An 18,466-nucleotide genomic window follows, 5' to 3' on the forward strand; every position below is an offset into this window, starting at 1 on the left:
TTCCTCCTCCTCCACCTCGTTCTCCTCCTCCTCCTCCTCCTCTTCTTCTTCTTCTTCTTCTTCTTCTTCTTCTTCTTCTTCTTCTTCTTCTTCTTCTTCTTCTTCTTCCTCTTCCTCTTCCTCTTCCTCTTCCTCTTCCTCTTCCTCTTCCTCTTCCTCTTCCTCTTCCTCTTCTTCTTCTTCTTCTTCTTCTTCTTCTTCTTCTTCTTCTTCTCCTCCTCCTCCTCCTCCTCCTCCTGACACTTAAGATTGAACTCAGGGTTTCACACTTTCTAGTCAGGTGCTCAATCACTTCGACCAGATCTTTAACCTCTATTTGCATTTTCTATTTTCAAGGTACATTCTCCATTTATTCCTGCTCAAGTCTGGTTTGGGCTATAAATATTCTACTTGTGCTTTTCCACATTGCTGCTATGCTCAGCCAGTGGTTGAGATGGAAATCTCTCAAACTTCATTTTGCCTGGATTTGCCCTGAATTTTCTCTCACCCCCCTTTCTACCTCCCTAATACTAAGGATTAGAAGCTTGAGCTAGCATCACATCACCTCAGTATATGGATTGCTTATTTTGTCCTTTACAATGATTCTGAAGTGGCCTCAGGAGTTCTTGTTGTGTTTATTTTTATTTTTCATAGTTTTTACTATCTTTTTGTTTTGAAGATAAGGAAAGAGTGGCAGTTCATTTCACTACTTTACAGAATCTATATAAACGATGTCAAAGCTCAATGTCTATACAAGAAATTAAAATGATACTACTATGCAGTAACAAATATTGGCATAGTGATAGATGGAATACATGTGTTTGTGAATATTAAATGTAGTTATATAAAAGCCAATTCCGATAGAATTGTCCTGACAAGCTGGGAAGGAGAAAGCTTATGAGTATAATTTCTTGCAGTATTAGTCAATGAAGGAACTTGCAATAGGCCCAGAGGCTCATTTTTCTCCTTAGTGTTGTTTTCTGAAAGCATGGATTGGTGAAGGAGAGATAAGGATTCAGATGGCTTCAGTGTAGTTCTCTGATGATTGGTCAGTAATTGACTGAAAGAGTAAACAAGATAAAAGTTTTTGTTTTGATACTTAATTCTCTACACCCCTCCTCCTTTTATTTATTTATTTTTTCATATATTTTTTATTGTAATTAATAGAAGGGTTACAAGATATTTGCCATATAGATGGTGCATTAATTCCCATATATTGATACCCTTTCACATGTCTTGGTCCCCATTTCCCTCCCCCCCACCCCTCATCTTGTTTTCCCTATCCAATTTCAAATAACCAAGTACAAATATATCTGATATATCAAGTAACAAAGTGAGATACTGTAACAATTAGAAGGTCCTCTTTGTCTTCTTTTAAGCCCTTTAGGATCTTTAAGATCCTCATTCTGTCTTCCAGATGGCCAGAATCTCTGGAATCTACTTAGGTTCTGCCTTGTAATAAAAATTCTTGAAATACTTTGGTCCTCCCGTTTCCTCATCAAGTTTAGTCTCTTGTTGATACTGGCAACACATCAGGAGGTAAGCAAACTTAGGAATCCATTAAGGCCCCCTTTGTGAATGATTAATTTCTATTTTTCCCCCAAGGGATGATCTCATACATTTCAGCTTTCAGAGTAGAGTTACCTTCATTTATTGATAGGTACCTTGCACCATTTTTATTTTACTTTTTAACTGACACATAAAAAATGATATACACTTACAGGGTACTAGGTGATGTTTCAATACATGTTTACATAGCATAATATGAAATAAGAATAAACCTATTTCCTTAAATGCTGACCATTTCTTTGTGGTAATGTCAATTTTTTTTCTGGTTTTCTTGGAATATTCAGTATATTATAATAATTTTTAGACAAGCTATTGTGCAGAGGAATGTCAGAACTTACTTTTCTTATTTAAGTATACATAGTACCCTTTGACCAATCTTTTCCCATTCCTCCCTGTAACCCACATTTAATTTTTTTTTTTTTTGGTAGGTTTTGGGGCTTGAACTCTGCGTCTGGGCTCAGTCCGTGAGCTGCTCAGCTCAAGGCTAGTAGTGCTCTACCACTGGAGCCACTTCCCGTTTTCTGGTGGTTAATTGGAGATAAGAGTCTCGAAGACTTTTGGTGCCTGGGCTGGCTTTGAAACACTATCCTCAGAACTCAGCCTCTTGAATGGCTAGGATTGCAGGCATGATACACTGGCACACAGCTAATCTGAGAAATTCATGAATCGGTTCTCAGAACTCTCTAGTACTATGGAAGTGTTGCGCTTTCATCATTTTTTTGTCTCCTACTTAGAGATAATACTGAAGTCTCCGCTTTTTAAAGTTATTTAATGTTAACTTTAATAAAATTAACTCTATTAAATTGTACTTAGTTTAACTTTAATAAAAGTGCTTTAACTTCTCCTTGCCAATAAGCCAAAAAATATAATGAAATTCACAATAAATCAGGCAGGTAAGTGCTGAGCTGCTGTGAAGGGAAAGGACTATGAACAATGGAGAACAATAGCTACGTTACCTCTAAGAACATAAGAATCCAACAAAAATTATTTGTGTATATAGTTTTTTTTAAAAAGGTTTGGCCTAGTGATAGAGTGCTTGCCTAGCATGCACGAAGACCCAGGTTCGATCCCTCGGTACCATATACGTAGCAAAAAACTAGAAGTGGTGCTGTGGTTCAAGTGGTAGAGCTCTAGCCTTGAGAAAATCCAGGGACAGTGCTCAGGCCCTGAGCCCAAGCCCAGGACTGGCAAAAGAATAATAATAAATAAAAATAAAATAAAAGGTGGATAAAGGCAGCTGCCATAAGTAAATAATATTTCTTGCACTATTTTTTTAATTGTTGGGATAATGTATAGAGGGGTTATAGTTCCATTCGTCAGGTAGTAGGTGCATTACTTCTTGAACACTGATACCAGTTCTCACGTTTTTGTCCCCATTTTCCTCCCCCCACTCCCTCTCAATCATCTTGTTTTCTCCCCTTCCCTTTCCTATTTCAAATAAAAGTATATGCAATATACCAGATAACAAAGTCAGATACAGTAACAACATGAGGTTAACCACATGGGCAAAAAAGAGAAGAGAAATAATAGTACATTAAGACCAACAATCATACAAGATAAACCTCTTGTTTCCATATCCTAGAGTTCCTTTCATTTAGTCTCATTCTGTCTGACCTTATGTACCTAGGTTTTGAGCTATTGTAATCCTCTGCTAGGAGAATCTTATGTGTGTATTAATTATTACAAATGAAGGAAATCACTTAAAATGATATTTTCTAAGTCTTTCCATTTCTTTAAAAATGGGGCGATGTCATTCTTTCTGATGGCAGCATAGAATTCCATTGTGTGTAAGTACCACGTCTCGATTCATTCATCTACTGAGGGGCATCTGGGTTGGTTCTATATCTTAGCTATGGTAAATAATGCTGCAATGATCACCATTGTTCTTGTGCTATTTCTATAACGAAGTCTATGCTCACATCTGGAATCATTATTGATTGAAGAGGTTCCAAGAAGTAAGACCCTGCAAAAACACAAGATGCAAATAAAGTCATATATACCATAGTTCTTTCCTCAAAGATACCTATGGCTATTGCATTGAGGAAAAGGGAAATTACTCAGTATTTTTGATGCTGTTGGATAAAGTACCAGTTTATCCCAGTGTCTAGGAAGTCTGTTGAGAATGTGCAAACTCCAAGAAGAATCATACTTGATAAGTTTATTTTCCCTGAGGAAAAAGTCATTCAGAGAAGGTGAAGGAGGAATCCTTGAACTGTTCCCTCAAAATCCTAGCCAAGAGAATGATACTTTCTAGAAAAAAGAAAAGATGATTTTAGTGGTAACATGAAACGCTTGGAAGATTCAGGGGGTGATGGCCCCTATCCTACTTCCTGTTTGATTCATTAGCATAGTTTCCATGGAGACACACATGGAATGTGAGCTGCAGACTTTTGGAGTCTCAGGTACCATTTCCTGAAGCATTTCAAAATTAAGCCCCTGAAAGTATATTTTAGAATCCTAGGGAACTGCTAGGGAACCGGCTCTGTGCCATGGAGGAGGAGAGGATATGTTCCATTTAAGGACACAGCTTGTTGGAAGTCAGAGTGGCAGAAAGTGGGGTTGAGTACCTGTTAACTTCCTGTTGATGAAGAGCATGGTTGAAAAGAATGATTGAACCTAGATCCTGACAGGACACTGACAGCAGGATAACTGTCTTACATTGATGATGTAGATATTTCTTCATGGATTTCAGAGCAAATAATTTGGTTATAGAATTATGGAACCATATGTCAAATGTGTGGAGATGGAGGCTGAGTTCACATGAAAGAACCATGAGGGAAATTATCTTCTGTGCCCTAAGGGAGAACTCATAGTTCAAGGCAATAATAGCAACCATGAAAATGGTGGGAACAATCCTGAGGCAAAAGATGGTGGAAGTAGGAAGAACTTGATGGGATGTGAGCTTAAATGGAGTTTGGTAAGTTGCTGTACCTGCAAGTTTGAGAATATTTGTGGCCTTTAGAGTATTCTTTATAAGAGCCAAGAAGTGGAAGTTGTTTGAGTTTTCCAGAAAATATTATTCTAGAAGACTTCAAAAGGGACAGGGATGCTTTTTATGTGAAACAGTTTCTACTCTAATCATCCCTGAAGACTATAGAATATTTCTTACTCTCTCTTCCAATCGCTGTGTGCCCATTTTCTCACCAGGTTCAGCTTCTTCTACTCAAAATATGGTTTTATTCTCCTGAGGATTAGACCAAATAGCACCTTCTCCATACCACAAATGAGAGCACCATTGTATAGGTTTCTTTTAAGAGGAAAATTTCTTAATGACCCTAAATCTTGACTCAAATTTTCTTATTATGGTATTACTTAAACACATTTGAACGTAAAATAGATGTAAACTCTGTGCTTATGGACTTCATATAATTATGTCTAAGAATACCCACTTTACAAGTTAAGGACAATAAAACCTATAGAACTAATAAAATTTAAATTAAGATCATTAATTTAATGGACAGATGAAGTTGTTTCATGGAAAGTAAATTGCTGCTCACATGCCCAAATGACAATCCACTGCTTTTGAGTTTGGAATACCATAACTATCTTGTCATTTGTTATGTGACTTGATTTTCTTGGAGTTTTCTGTATTTACACAATAAAGAAATAATCAAGATTTCAAATGATATTTCTTGGCTTTTACTCGGTAAGTACTTCTCATTATTCTTTTCATTAGCTTTAGATAAATGAGGAGAGACAACTGGATCCAGTGATTTGCTAAATAGAAACATATACTTGAAGTCAAATAGGAGTTATGGTATTCAGTAAATTGAGATAATCTAAAATTTAGCTTTTATTTTTCACTTTACCATACCAAATGTATAATGTTTTAGAACACATGACTTACATACATTGAAAAAAAAATAGAGGTTTCTTGGTCCATTGACGAGTCATTAGTCATTCTGATGTTGCTTTCTTTCCTTCTTTTCTTTCTTTCTTTCTTTCTTTCTTTCTTTCTTTCTTTCTTTCTTTCTTCCTTTCTTTCCCTCTTTTTCCTTCCTTCCTTCCTTCCTTCCTTCCTTCCTTCCTTCCTTCCTTCCTTCCTTCCTTCCTCCCTCCCTCCCTCCCTGCCTGCCTGCCTGCCTGCCTGCCTGCCTGCCTGCCTGCCTTCCTTCCTTCCTTCCTTCCTTCCTTCCTTCCTTCCTTCCTTCCTTCCTTCCTTCCTTCCTTCCTTCCTTCCTTCCTTCCTTCCTTCCTTCCTTCTTTCCTTTGCACCAGTCTTGGGGCTTGAATTCAGGGCCTGAGTGCTATCCTTGGGCTTTCCTCAAGGCTAGGGCTCTACCACTTGAGCCTAGCAATACTTCTGGCTTGTTTCTATGTATGTGGTACTGAGGAATCAATTTGGGGTCTTCGTGCATGCTAGGCAAACGCTCTACCACTAGGCTAAACGCCCAGCCCTAATGTCTTTATTTAAACACTAGCTTGTGTTTATCAGCCAAAATTTGCAGTGGCCTAAATTTTCTAGTCACTTTTCTCTTTACTAAGTGATCTGATGGCACCCAATATATGGGAAACCTGAAAACTTTGCCAAGATGAGTAACACTTCTCCTTTATAAGAAATGCTGCACGAATCAATACTATGATACTTTTCTTAGTTTGATATTGACTTTCAATTGTTATTTTTCTTGACTTTTATTTACAAATCCCTCTAATTTATCCCATTAACATTCATTTTGTTTGATTACTTAATCTATGTACTGGATAGTAATACTTAATTTTGTGACTTAATTTCTGTCCTCTCTTCATATCATAATTAGACTCTGAGGCATATATTTTGACACATATATGATAATCCATCCCATCTAAACATAACCTCCTTCCCAAATTTAATTGTATTAAAAATGGTGTTTCATTGCTGTCATGAGTAACATTTCCAATGGAAGTTGAGAGCAAGCCAACTATATGTCCTGGTTACTTGTCAAGTTTAAAAATAGATACTAGTCAAAATAGTTCAAAAGTTACTACTGTAATTAGCAAGAGGCTCTAGCCATCCTGGTTCTCCACTAGAAGTACTGCACCTGATCTTCTGCTCTTTAACTAGATTAGCTTTATGTAAACATAGTTTTTATAGTTTTCACCTAATAGTATTTAAAAAATTATCTCTATGTAAACTTGGTTTTCTGCTTAAAATCTTTGGATGACAGTTCTCAATTTAAATAAGGAGGAATGTAGAAATGGAACCTTTGTGTAATTCTAGACAAAACAGGTCTGATTTGGTACAAAACTAGGACATATTGGATCAAATCCAGATGGGTTTATTACCAAACATACAAGAAGGATTTAATTATAACACTTTTACATAGAATATAGTCCCATAGAATGGATTTCAAGGATAGTATGGTGAAAATGTAGTGCAAATGTAAACGAGATGGGATAGTAGTCCCTTTGATAGTTGAAGGATGTAGGTAGAACAGAGAATAAAAGAAATGTCTTGGGAAACACAGATGAGGATGGTAGAGGGGAGATGAATCTGGAATTATTTTAAGCATTGGCCTTGGGATACAAAAGGCAAATGAAATGAAAAGCAAAGTCTATCAAATTTAGTAAAATGCCAGAGACATCCCTGGCACAAAACATTTAAAACTGTTGTATTAAAAATGAGTTCCATATGTTTGGAAATATTATTATTTTATAACTAGATTATTTATGTTAATTCTGTCATCTCTACAGAAAGGCAAATTTTCCAGGATTTATGGTATCTGTCAAAAATATGAATTTTGAATTATAACTGGCATTCAATGACTACCCACTTCCCTAGGTGTATAAATACAGGAAGATGCCTTTGAAACAATGAGGATAAAGCCGGTGGGTCCTCCCTGGCCTCTACCCAGAAAGCTACTGTGGTTTATAGGTTAGCCTGTCCAAATTTTGTCTTATCTATCAGTGACATATGTAATGGCAACATTCCTTTTCAGAAAACAAAAATTATCAATACTTTTGCACAAATAGATTTCTAATTCTAATCTCTAATATTCTCTTGAAGACCCATTGATGATATTTGTCATCCACTATTTCCTTCTGTCTAAGTCTACACATGTATAAAAAATATGAGAATAGCTGGGATTGCTTTTAGATAGCTTTGTAAAAAAATTCAGCATCTTAACCAAAAATTTCTCTTGTCATTTTAGCTACCACCAAAGATGTGCATCCTAAATGGGGTTTTGTTAAGTTTTTTAAAGGTCGTTATTTATGCAAAACAGATTAATCCAATGAATGGAACTTATACTATGTTTTTACCCCTTTACCCTTTTCTGAAGCAACACAGGAACAGCTATTTTTCTAATAACTTGATATTATTGTGTACCAGGACAAGTGAAGTGTGGAACTAGATTTAGTCTGTTTTCATACAAGCTTTCTGTTCTCTATATTCAAACACTCCTCACTTAACCCTTCAGCCATGACCAGTACTTCTCATATATTTCTTGCCTCTGGGATCATCTGTTTATGCCCTGTCAACCATCTCTTTTCTTGCTTTCCAACTGGGTCCTCTTATTGGCTTATCTTCCCACGATGAGATACTTTCTGATTTCTTTCAGTGGCTACACATACTGAAAGAAATGACATTTTTGAACAAAAATAATTTTATTCATTTACTTCTTGAAATTCAGTTTACTTTTTACTATCTCTTCTACTACTTAAATTCTTTTTTATATTTTTTACTGTAATTAATAGAAGGGTTACATGATATTTGCCAGATAGATGGTGCATTAATTCCCATACATTGATACCCTTTCACATGTTTTGGTCCCCATTTCCCTCCCCCACCCCCACCCCTCATCTTGTTTTCCCCCCTTCCCTATCCAATTTCAAATAACCAAATACAAATATATCCGTTTGCTGTCCCTTGGTTATCTCATATTGTTACAGTAGTTTACTACTTAAATTCTTTACATGTAGTCATATCATATAGAACTGTGTTATCCTGATGCATAAAATAACTTTCAGGAACTTGCATGAGTTTTTAAAAAATAAGTGCAGTAACTAGTCATTCTGTAAGCATAATGTACAAACTTCCTGTTGGAAATTTCAATCACTCAGTTACTTGTTAAATATCAAATATTTAGAGTTATTAATTGGAGGAGATCAAGTAACTTTTTTATGATCTGGATGAATAGGTATTGTTTAGACAATGATACAAATTATTTTCATTTATTTCTCCTGTTTCAGTAATATTAACTTTGTGAGTGCTATTATTACTTAGAGTAAGTTTATGCATTATAAATTTATTGTTGAAAATATGACCCATAATCAGATACTAAGAAATAAAAATATTAGTTGGACTTCATTACAGAAGTTCATTTTTATTCTATTTGTCATGGAATCAATAGTGTTTATATATGTATACATACACACAATATTAAGAACAGTTTTGCACTGATAGCTTGTGCCTGTAATTCTAGCTACTTAATTAGGCTATAATTTGAGGATTATAGTTCAAAGCCACCCTGCACAGGAAAATCTGTGAGACTTTTATCCCTGATTAACCACCAAAAAGTAAGAAGTGGAGCATTGGTTCAAGTGGTAGAGCACTAGCTTTGGGCAAAAAAGCTAAGGAACAGTGCTCAGCTCTTGAGTTCAAGCCCAGGAACAGTGTATATACACATGAAATGTTTGCACACTTCATATAATCCTGTTTCTGCCAGGTGAAAAAGTATATTTATTGTACAGTAAAATTTTAGAATAGTTACTAAAATGGTATTTTATTAAAAACATTCGGAAAAAAATAACTTAGATAAGAAAGGGGAGGAGAAAAGAAGCATTTATTTAATTTTATATTGATATGAATCTAAGAATATTTTGTTATCAAAAGGTATTATTATGTCATTGTTATACCCATACCATAAAAATTGATTTTTATTTATCCATTACTCATTTCTTATCACCATTTGCTCCTCCCTTCCTTCCCTTGTGTTCTTTCTGTTCATTTTCCTTCACACAAATATTTGCATTCCTTTAGCTTAACCAAGAATTTTGCACTAGTCCAACCTAAAATCATATTCATATTACACTGTGAAATTTGTTTTATATGTGAACTTTTTGTTAATAATTCTTTAATAGTTGCGTGTATATTTGTCTACAAACATACACTGATACTATTATGCTACGTAAGAAATAATGGTCAAATCAAACAGTTTATTTGAATAGTGTCCAGCCTGATATTATAATACTGAATTTTTCTCCTTATCAGCTAAATTATATATTGACTCCTTTTATTTTTCCTATTCCTTTCTACCTCTTCCTTCTTTCCTTCCTTCCTTCCTTCCTTCCTTCCTTCCTTCCTTCCTTCCCTCCTTCCTTCCTTCCTTTCCTCCTTTTCTTTTTCTCTTCCACCTTTCCTCCCTCCCTTCCTTTCATACTTCATATTCACTTTTTCTCTCTCTCCTCCTCTCTTTCTCTGTCTCTGTCTGTCTCTCTGTCTGTCTCTTTATCTCTGTCTCTCTGTCTCTGTCTCTCTCTCTCTCTCTCTCTCTCTCTCTCTCTCTCTCTCTCTCTCTCTCTCTCTCTCTCAATTGCAGACATCAAACCAAAATCATTGTGATGTTAGACAAGCACTGAACCTTGGAGTTACGGTTCTCTTTTAATGTATGCTTTCCAAGACAAACATTTTTTGAAAAAATATATTATTTGTTGAAAATAGTTTTTGGTTAATTGAAATGAATTGATATCCCAAATAATATAAAATTGAGAGTTAAATAAATAATTTGGAGTTTAGGTATTGTATAGGCTATGGTCAAGAATTTTCCATAAACATTAATCTCTACTTCACAAATAAAATGAAACTATTTTACTTCCATGGTATTTTACTTCCATGGTGTTGATTTTTAAAATTTTGAAGTGCTTAGGCTTAAACTTATCACCTCAATTATGACAGGCAAGCACACTACATCACAGAGCAAAGTCTCAACACCTCAAGTAATATTTCTAAATTAATACTGGCCAATTGGCACTTTAAAAGTGTCTTCTTTTTGTAACAAAAGTAAGGAATATTTGTTTCTCAATGAGAAGAATAAATAGAATAGCATCCTACCTACCTAAAGCAATAGCTTAAATGAACATCTATTGATTCATAATAATGACATGAAAACTTCACAAAATAAGTAATTTTTAACTGGAAAAAATACCCAAAGGCCTTCAGTTCTTAGGACCTGTGTCAGATTGAACTTAAGCTTGGCTTCCCAATGTCAGTACTAAGCAGATTATTGCTATAATTGTCCTTCAATGTGATATCCTTTTGAAAAAAAAGACTGAATTTGAAATGCAAATCAGAAATCATGGAATATTTTGACATAGTAGAAGAATTAAGGGCTGTGGTTTATATTGAGAAGGGAAGAATGATAACTAGATAAGAGCTGTATTTGCTAAAAATAGCAAATTAACAAAGCAAAATAAGCAGTAAAATCAGATTCTTTGCAAATCTGTTTTTCTGAACATGAGGTAATTAAAAAAAATAAGTCATTTTCTAGACATCTAATCATTTAGGCAACTGACTTTTCTTCATAAAGCTGCGTAGTTATGAACTCAAATAAAATATGTAAATTTTAAATACTTGAAATTTCCAATGTTAACAATGAGAATTGTATGTATGTATGCACTATATCCAATAATTTTAACCCTTAAAATTGGACAGACAGATCCAAGAATCTATATTTTCTTCTGCAAACTAGAATTAAGTATACAAACTGATTTGGAAACTCTGCATTGTACAAGAAAAACTATAATCTTGGGCCTATCATACTCAATCCAAAAAAATTTCATGGATCTAAAAAGGTCTTTTAAGGGGAGGGTTTTGTAAGTCACCATCAAAATAATATGAATCATTTTTAATAAACAAAAGCAAAAAAAAACCAATGGCAAAACCAAACCCAAAAGTAAACTATGTTTCTGTTGGAACCACATGGTTTTCTGAAGCGGTATGGCTGTGTGACAGGAAAATTAATGTCATAAACAATGTGATCACTGTACTCTATGAAGCATTAATTATGATGCCAGGCAAGAATACACATTATAGGCTAAATTTAGACGGAATGTACAGCATTCTGTCCCGTTCTTAAAGCAATTTACATATATATTTGTTCTTTCCTTTTTTTGTGTGCTGGTATGGAGGATTGAAGTTAGGGCTTTGTTGTTTTGCTTCACTTTTTTCACTCAAGGGTAGCACACATCTACCTAATGCAAACCTGCAGTTCAGATGTTTTGTTAGTTAATTGGAGATTTCTCATGGATTGTTTTTCTTGCTCTTGCTCTAGCTGGCTTCGAACCACTACCCTCAGATTTCAGCTCTCAGAATAGCTAGGATTATGGGAGTGAGATACTAATAGATCTTCCTCTGAGATTCTTGACAATAAGATCATTTTGACATATGTGTAGGAGAATTAATAGACACAGTTCATATGCACTATTTATGCCCAGCAATTATTTATTATGCACATAATAAAAAGCAAAAGTTTAAGCAATGGGCAACTTTTTAAAATAAGTTAAAAGAATAATAAATCAAAGCCACATGTTATTCTTTTCTATTCTTTCTGTTTTAATTTTTTGTTTTTTGAGAAGGAATACATTTTGCTGGTTAATCTGTGTTAAGCTCTGGTCTGATTTGAGGTGATGCTGTGAAAGTAAGGAGTCTTCTTGGATCATTAGCAGTACATTGGATAAAAGATTAGTTGAAGAGATCCCTGTGAATTTTGAACACGGTCTGCACGTCCAATGAAATAGCTGTGAGGCACTCAGGTCAAGTAAGGGAATAGTTTCTCTTGAGTGAATAACTTTGAAGAAGTATTTACACACAATTAAATAGTTTGGATCATCAGATGTGGACCTTTTTGAAGTTCCTCACAATCATCCAACTTGAAAGAAAAAAACACTATAAGTCAATCAGATTTCTTACGTTTTTTTCAAACAGTTATCAGGAAAAGAGATGAAACAGGAGAATCTATTTCCCTATCTTCTTTGCTCTTGATAATTTAAATTAAAGAAAGAAGGAATGAACATCGTTGTGCTAGTGCATTTAGTCTGACCTTGTTTCTGGACGATTGGGTAAATGCCTAGTAGTGGAATTGCTGGGTCATAGGGGAGTTCTATGTTTAGTCTTTTGAGGAACTGCCATACTGCTTTCCATAGTGGTTGAACAAGTTTGCACTCCCACCAACAGTGTAGTAGTGATCCCTCCTGGCCACATCCCCTCCAGCATCTGTTGTTATTAGTTTTCCTGATCCTGGCCATTCTAACTGGAGTGAGGTGGAATCTTAGAGTTGTTTTGATTTGCATTTCTTTTATGACCAGAGATGTTGAGCATTTCTTCATGTGCCTATAGGCCATTTTTGTTTCTTCTTCAGAGAAGACTCTCTTTAAGTTTTTGGCCCATCTTTTAATGGGATGGTTGTTTCATTGGAGATTAGCTTTGCGGTGATTCAATTTTTTGAGCTGTTGATATATTTTAGATATGAGGCCTTTATCCGTTGTGTGGTTGGTAAAGATCTTCTCCCACTCTGTAGGCTTCCTGATTAGTTTACTAGCTATGTCCTTTGCCATACAAAAGCTCTGCAGTTTAATGCAGTCCCACTTATCCAGCCTTTCTCTGATTTGTTGTGATTCTTGGTCCTTATTAAGAAAGTTTCTACCTGTGCCAAGGAGGCCAGGTGTATCTCCTATTCCTTCCTTTAAGTTTTCAGTGTGTCAGCTTTTACCTCCAGGTCTTTGATCCATTTGGAGTTAATTCTAGTGCTGGGTGACAAAGAAGGATCCAACTTCAGTTTTCTGCAGGTGCTTAACCAGTTCTGCCAGCACCACTTGTTGAAGAGGCTGTCTTTCTTCCATTCTATTTTTTGGCTCCCTTGTCAAAGATTAGGTGGCCATAGGTCTGTGGTTTAATATCTGGGTCCTCAGTTCTATTCCACTAGCCATTCTTCAGGTCTGTTCTTGTGCAAGTACCAAGCTGTTTTGATGACTATAGCTCTGTAATACAGTCTGAAGTTTGGTTTTGAAATTCCTCCCGTGCTGTTCTTTTTGCTAAGAAGTGTTTTTGCTTTCTGGGGTCTTTTATTATTTCATATGAAATTTTGGATTGCCTGTTCTATTTCTTTAAAGAATGACATTAGGATAATGATGGGTATTGCATTGAATTTGTAGATAGCCCTTGGCAAGATTGTCATTTTCACGATGTTGATTCTTCCAATACAGGAGCATGGGAGGTTTTCCATTTCCTCAGTTCTGCTTTAATTTCCTTTTCCAGGGTTTTAAAGTTTCCATCAAAAAGGTCCTTTACATTCTTAGTTAAGGTAATTCCTAGGTACTTTATTTTCTTTGAGGCTATTGTGAAAGGAGTTGCTTTCCTGATTATTGCCTCGTTCCTCTCACTGTTGGCGTAAAGGAAGGCGGTTGATTTTTGAGGGTTAATTTTATACCCTGCTACCCTTTCAAAGTTTTGAATCAGCTCAAGAAGCTTGGGAGTGGAGTCTGTAGGTTTCTTTAAATACAGAATCATATCATCTGCAAAGAGGGAAAGTTTTACTTCCTCTTTCCCTATTTGGATCCCATTTATGCTTGCTTCTTGCCTTATTGCACTGGCTAGGAATTTTCATACTATGTTAAAGAAGAGTGGAGAGAGTGGGCATCCTTGTCTGGTTCCTGATTTTAGAGGGAATGGCTTTAGCTTTTGGTCATTAAGTATAACACTAGCTGTGGGTTTGTCATACAAAGCCTTTAATATACTGAGGAATGTTCCATGGATTCCTAGTTTCTCCAGAGCTTTTAACATAAAGGGGTGTTGGATCTTGTCAAATGCTTTTTCTGCATCTATTGAGACAATCATGTGATTTTTGTCCTTGATCCTGTTGATGTGTTGAATTATATTGATTTACATATGTTGAGCCAGCTTTGCCTCCCTGTGATGAATCCTGTTTGATCACAGTGTATAATTTTTTTGATGAGTTGTTGTAGACGGTTGGCCAGTATTTTGTTGAGAAGTTTTGCATCGATGTTCATCAAAGATATAGGTCTATAGTTCTCTTTCTTTGATGAATCTCTATCTGGTTTGGGGATGAGGGTTATACTGGCTTCATAGAATGAGTTTGGCAAAGAGCCTTCATTTTCAATTTCATTGAAGAGCTTGAGGAGTATTGGTGTGAGCTCTGCTTTGAAGACCTTATAGAATTCAGCTGTGAATCCATCTGGCCCTGGGCTTTTCTTAGGTGGAAGGTTCCTTGTTGCCATTTCTATTTCAGTGCTTGAAATAGGCCTGTTTAGTTGGGTTAGTTCTTCTTGGTTCAGTGTGGGTATGTTAATATTGGCTAGGAATTCATCCATTTCTTCTATATTCTCAAATTTATTGGCATAAAGGTTTGAGAAGCATTCCCTCATGATATTCTGGATCTTGGTAATTTCTGTCGTGATATTACCATTTTTGTAATAGAGCATAACCTAGATACATAAAGCCATATAGTATGATGCTAAATGAAAGGACCTCTAGGATATAGAAACAAAAGCCACATAATGAGTGATTGTTGTCCTTAATGTACTATGTTATCTCTCATCTCTTTTGCTATCCTTTGATTATCTCATATTGTTACAGTATCCTACTTTGTTATCTGATATATTGGGATATATTTGTATTTGGTTATTTGAAATTGGATAGAGAAGGGGGGAAAACAAAATGAGGGATGGGGGTGGGGGGGAGGGAAATGGGGACCAAGACATGAGAAAGGGTATCAATGTACATGAATTAATGTACCTTCTATCTGGCAAATATAATGTAACGCTTCTATTAATTACAATAAAAATATATGAAAAAACTGTATAAAAATAAAAAAATAAAGGAAGAAGGAAGAAAGAAGTCTCTGGAACACAAAGTGTAATGTGTTGTAAATGCTCTTAGAGATTTACTTCCAGACATTCCTTGACTATTTGATTATGTATTATGACAATGCCATAACACATATTTTTTGATGCAATGTCAGAAACATTTTCCAAGATTGTAACTCCCTGAAAACTCAAGAGCTTTTATAACTCCAAAAAGTTACTATAATAATCATTAATTATTCTTTTTAAATGACTGACAGAAGGACCCACCATTATCTTGACACTTGCATTTGAGAAACTTTTATTGGTGCTCTTATACACCTTCATCCCGACATTCAATTTCCAGGATCTTTTGTGACTTACTCTATTTCTAATTAGGAGGACCCAGCAGAATATTTTGATCAGTCAGATGTGAGCTGAATTCTGAGTATTTCTTCAGTTTTTCACATTTGCTTAAAAAATAGTTACTGAAGCTCTGGTCTCAAAAACACAATGAAGAAGATTTTGAGATTTTTTTTTTTTTTTTGCCAGTTGTGGGCTTGAGCTCAGGGCCTGAGCCCTGTCCTTGGACTTTCTCAAGGTTAGAGCTCTACCACTTGAGCCTCAGCACCATTTCTGGCTTTTTTCTATGTATGTGGTACCAGGAATCGAACCTGGTTCTTCGTGCATGCTAGGCAAGCACTCTACTACTAGGCCAAACTCCCGGGCCCCGAGATTTTTTAAACTGAAGCAGTATAAGAGAAAGTATAATCCATTGCTAATATTTCCAAAAACATTTCAGAAATACAAACAGAGAAATACATTTCCCTTATCAGAGTTGAATATGAAATCATGTCTTTCAGTTATACAAAAATTGTTATAGATTTTTATCTACAATAAAATCTATGCCAGTAGTGCCACATACTGCATTTGTAAAGATTAGAGTTATTTTAATCTTTATCTATCACCAGAAGTATAATAGTAAGCAAACCACTGAAGAACTACTGGTAGATTGTTAAGAGTGAAATAATTTTTCTGCAGACAGTAATGCCTAGAAATTCACACATTGTACAGCAATGGGGTCATTCTGAATAATGTCCTTGAAATAGCAAATTTATTAAATAAAGTAAAAATAATTTATTACAAATTTTATCAATCTCATATCCTTGCCATGGATTTGTGTTTTTAAGGTCTAGAGAGATTATGCTGTTGTATTACTTAAACTCTCACAAAGGCCTGAGAAAACATAACGGCCACATTAATTTAATGACTTCCTTTCTGAAATGTGTGTTGTTACAAATTATGAGTAATGAACAATGAATTCACAGAAATACAAGTTTTACCCCTCTGGCTTTCCATTTGCAGAATTTTTATAGTTCTCTGTTTTTGAATGCTGCTAATGAGGAGTATAGTATACGAAAATAAATTTACTTACATCTGAATGGACCATTCTTTTGAATATTAAAGTTACTGACGTACTTCCACGTAACATTGCAGTATCTTCTATTTTCTTTCTATTTTTATTTCTTAGTGCAAGTTTTCAGACAAAATTGGCCATCTCTTATGCTCTAATTAATTCATTTTTATTGTCTTTATATAGTTGTACAAAGGACATTTAATTGAACATATCAATTTAGGAGTTCAATGCATCTTCAGTAGTAGCATCCCTTGCATCACTCTAAACCTGCTTTCTCTTTTATGTTGTAGTTTATTCTTAATATAAATTAAGAGTTAATTTTCGGATGCTGAAAGTCTGCATTCCGTCTGATTAGGAAGTGCTCGAATGTCACATGACTTAAGCTCTGCTCAACAATAACTTAATATGAACTACAATTCAGAACTAGTTAGAAAAATAAGATGTACATTTCAATTTTTTTTCATGTGAATGCACATGAGAAATAAGCTCAAGTTTTGCTTAGGAAAGTGCAAATGAAGCCTTGTTTTTATTTTGCATTAGCACAGACAATAGAAAGGGCTCCCACTTACTTCTGGTTACTCTATTCTGAAGTGTAGAATGTATTTTGGATACAGGCTGATTTAATTTAGTTGGTTTAATCTATACTTTCAACTTTTGCCTTCTCTTTTAAAATACGTTTCATAAAAGCATCTGCAGAAGCCTTGTTTTGATTACCCTTCATCCTCCAGCCTTAGATCATATCAGCTTTTTCCCCCTTGCTCATAATCTATTATAAAATACTGTAGATTTCTACAGCATGACCAGAACTCCACATTATGTTTGCAATTTTCCATAAGATTTGTATAGTATAAAGTAAAAATGTTTGTTTTAAAAGACATCTGCTATAAATAAAGTGACAGTGTAAATTTTCAAGAGAGCTGTACAATTTCTATAACGGCTCAACACATGAACTTTCTCTAGCAGGTTCCAGAACGTTTGGATTTTCCAATAGGTCAACAGTGTTCACCTTGCTGCTGCTATAAACCCACCCCACCCCCCAATCTTGGTTTTCCCTTCCAGCCCCTGAAATTGCAATGAAATTAGCCTGTAATGCTTTCAACGCCCTTGCAGATCAGCTTTCATTCTCAGGGAAACATGTGAATAGTATTATAACGTGCTTCCCACTCTCACAAAATATTTCCTCAAAATACTTCAGAAACTCAAATCAGTGACTTCAGAGTCTGATACTATCTGTATTGAATAACACCAGCCAGTTTGAAAGGGTCAGCCATCCGGGTCATTGATACATATTGTTTATGAAGTTTCCAGAACTGCTCATTAAAGCTCTGCCTCAGGAGGGATTTGTTAAGGAGAAAAGAGACAGATTTCTTGAAGATCTTTTTCCTAAATTTTATTGCCAGTGTTCTTTAAAAACAGGAAGTGCAGTTCATATATTTTTTTTTATTTTCTAAAATGAAATGCTCCATACTATTGATTCTCATAAATGGAGTTTAGAAGTCACTGATTAAGAATGACAATGACAGGCTGGATATACCTTGAGGTTCAAAAACAAAACAAAAACTGAAAACAAAACAAGACTTCTTATTTTAAAAATAGGATCTAGGAGCTGTGAGTTTGGCCTAGTGGTAGAGTGCTTGCCTAGCATGCACGAAGAACAGGGTTCGATTCCTTGGTACCACATACATAGAAAAAAATAAAATAAAAGCCAGAAGTGGTGCTGAGGCTCAA

The sequence above is a fragment of the Megascapheus bottae genome, chromosome 6, assembly GCF_031878675.1.
Source record: "Megascapheus bottae isolate mThoBot1 chromosome 6, mThoBot2.hap1, whole genome shotgun sequence".
Taxonomy (NCBI): domain Eukaryota; kingdom Metazoa; phylum Chordata; class Mammalia; order Rodentia; family Geomyidae; genus Megascapheus; species Megascapheus bottae.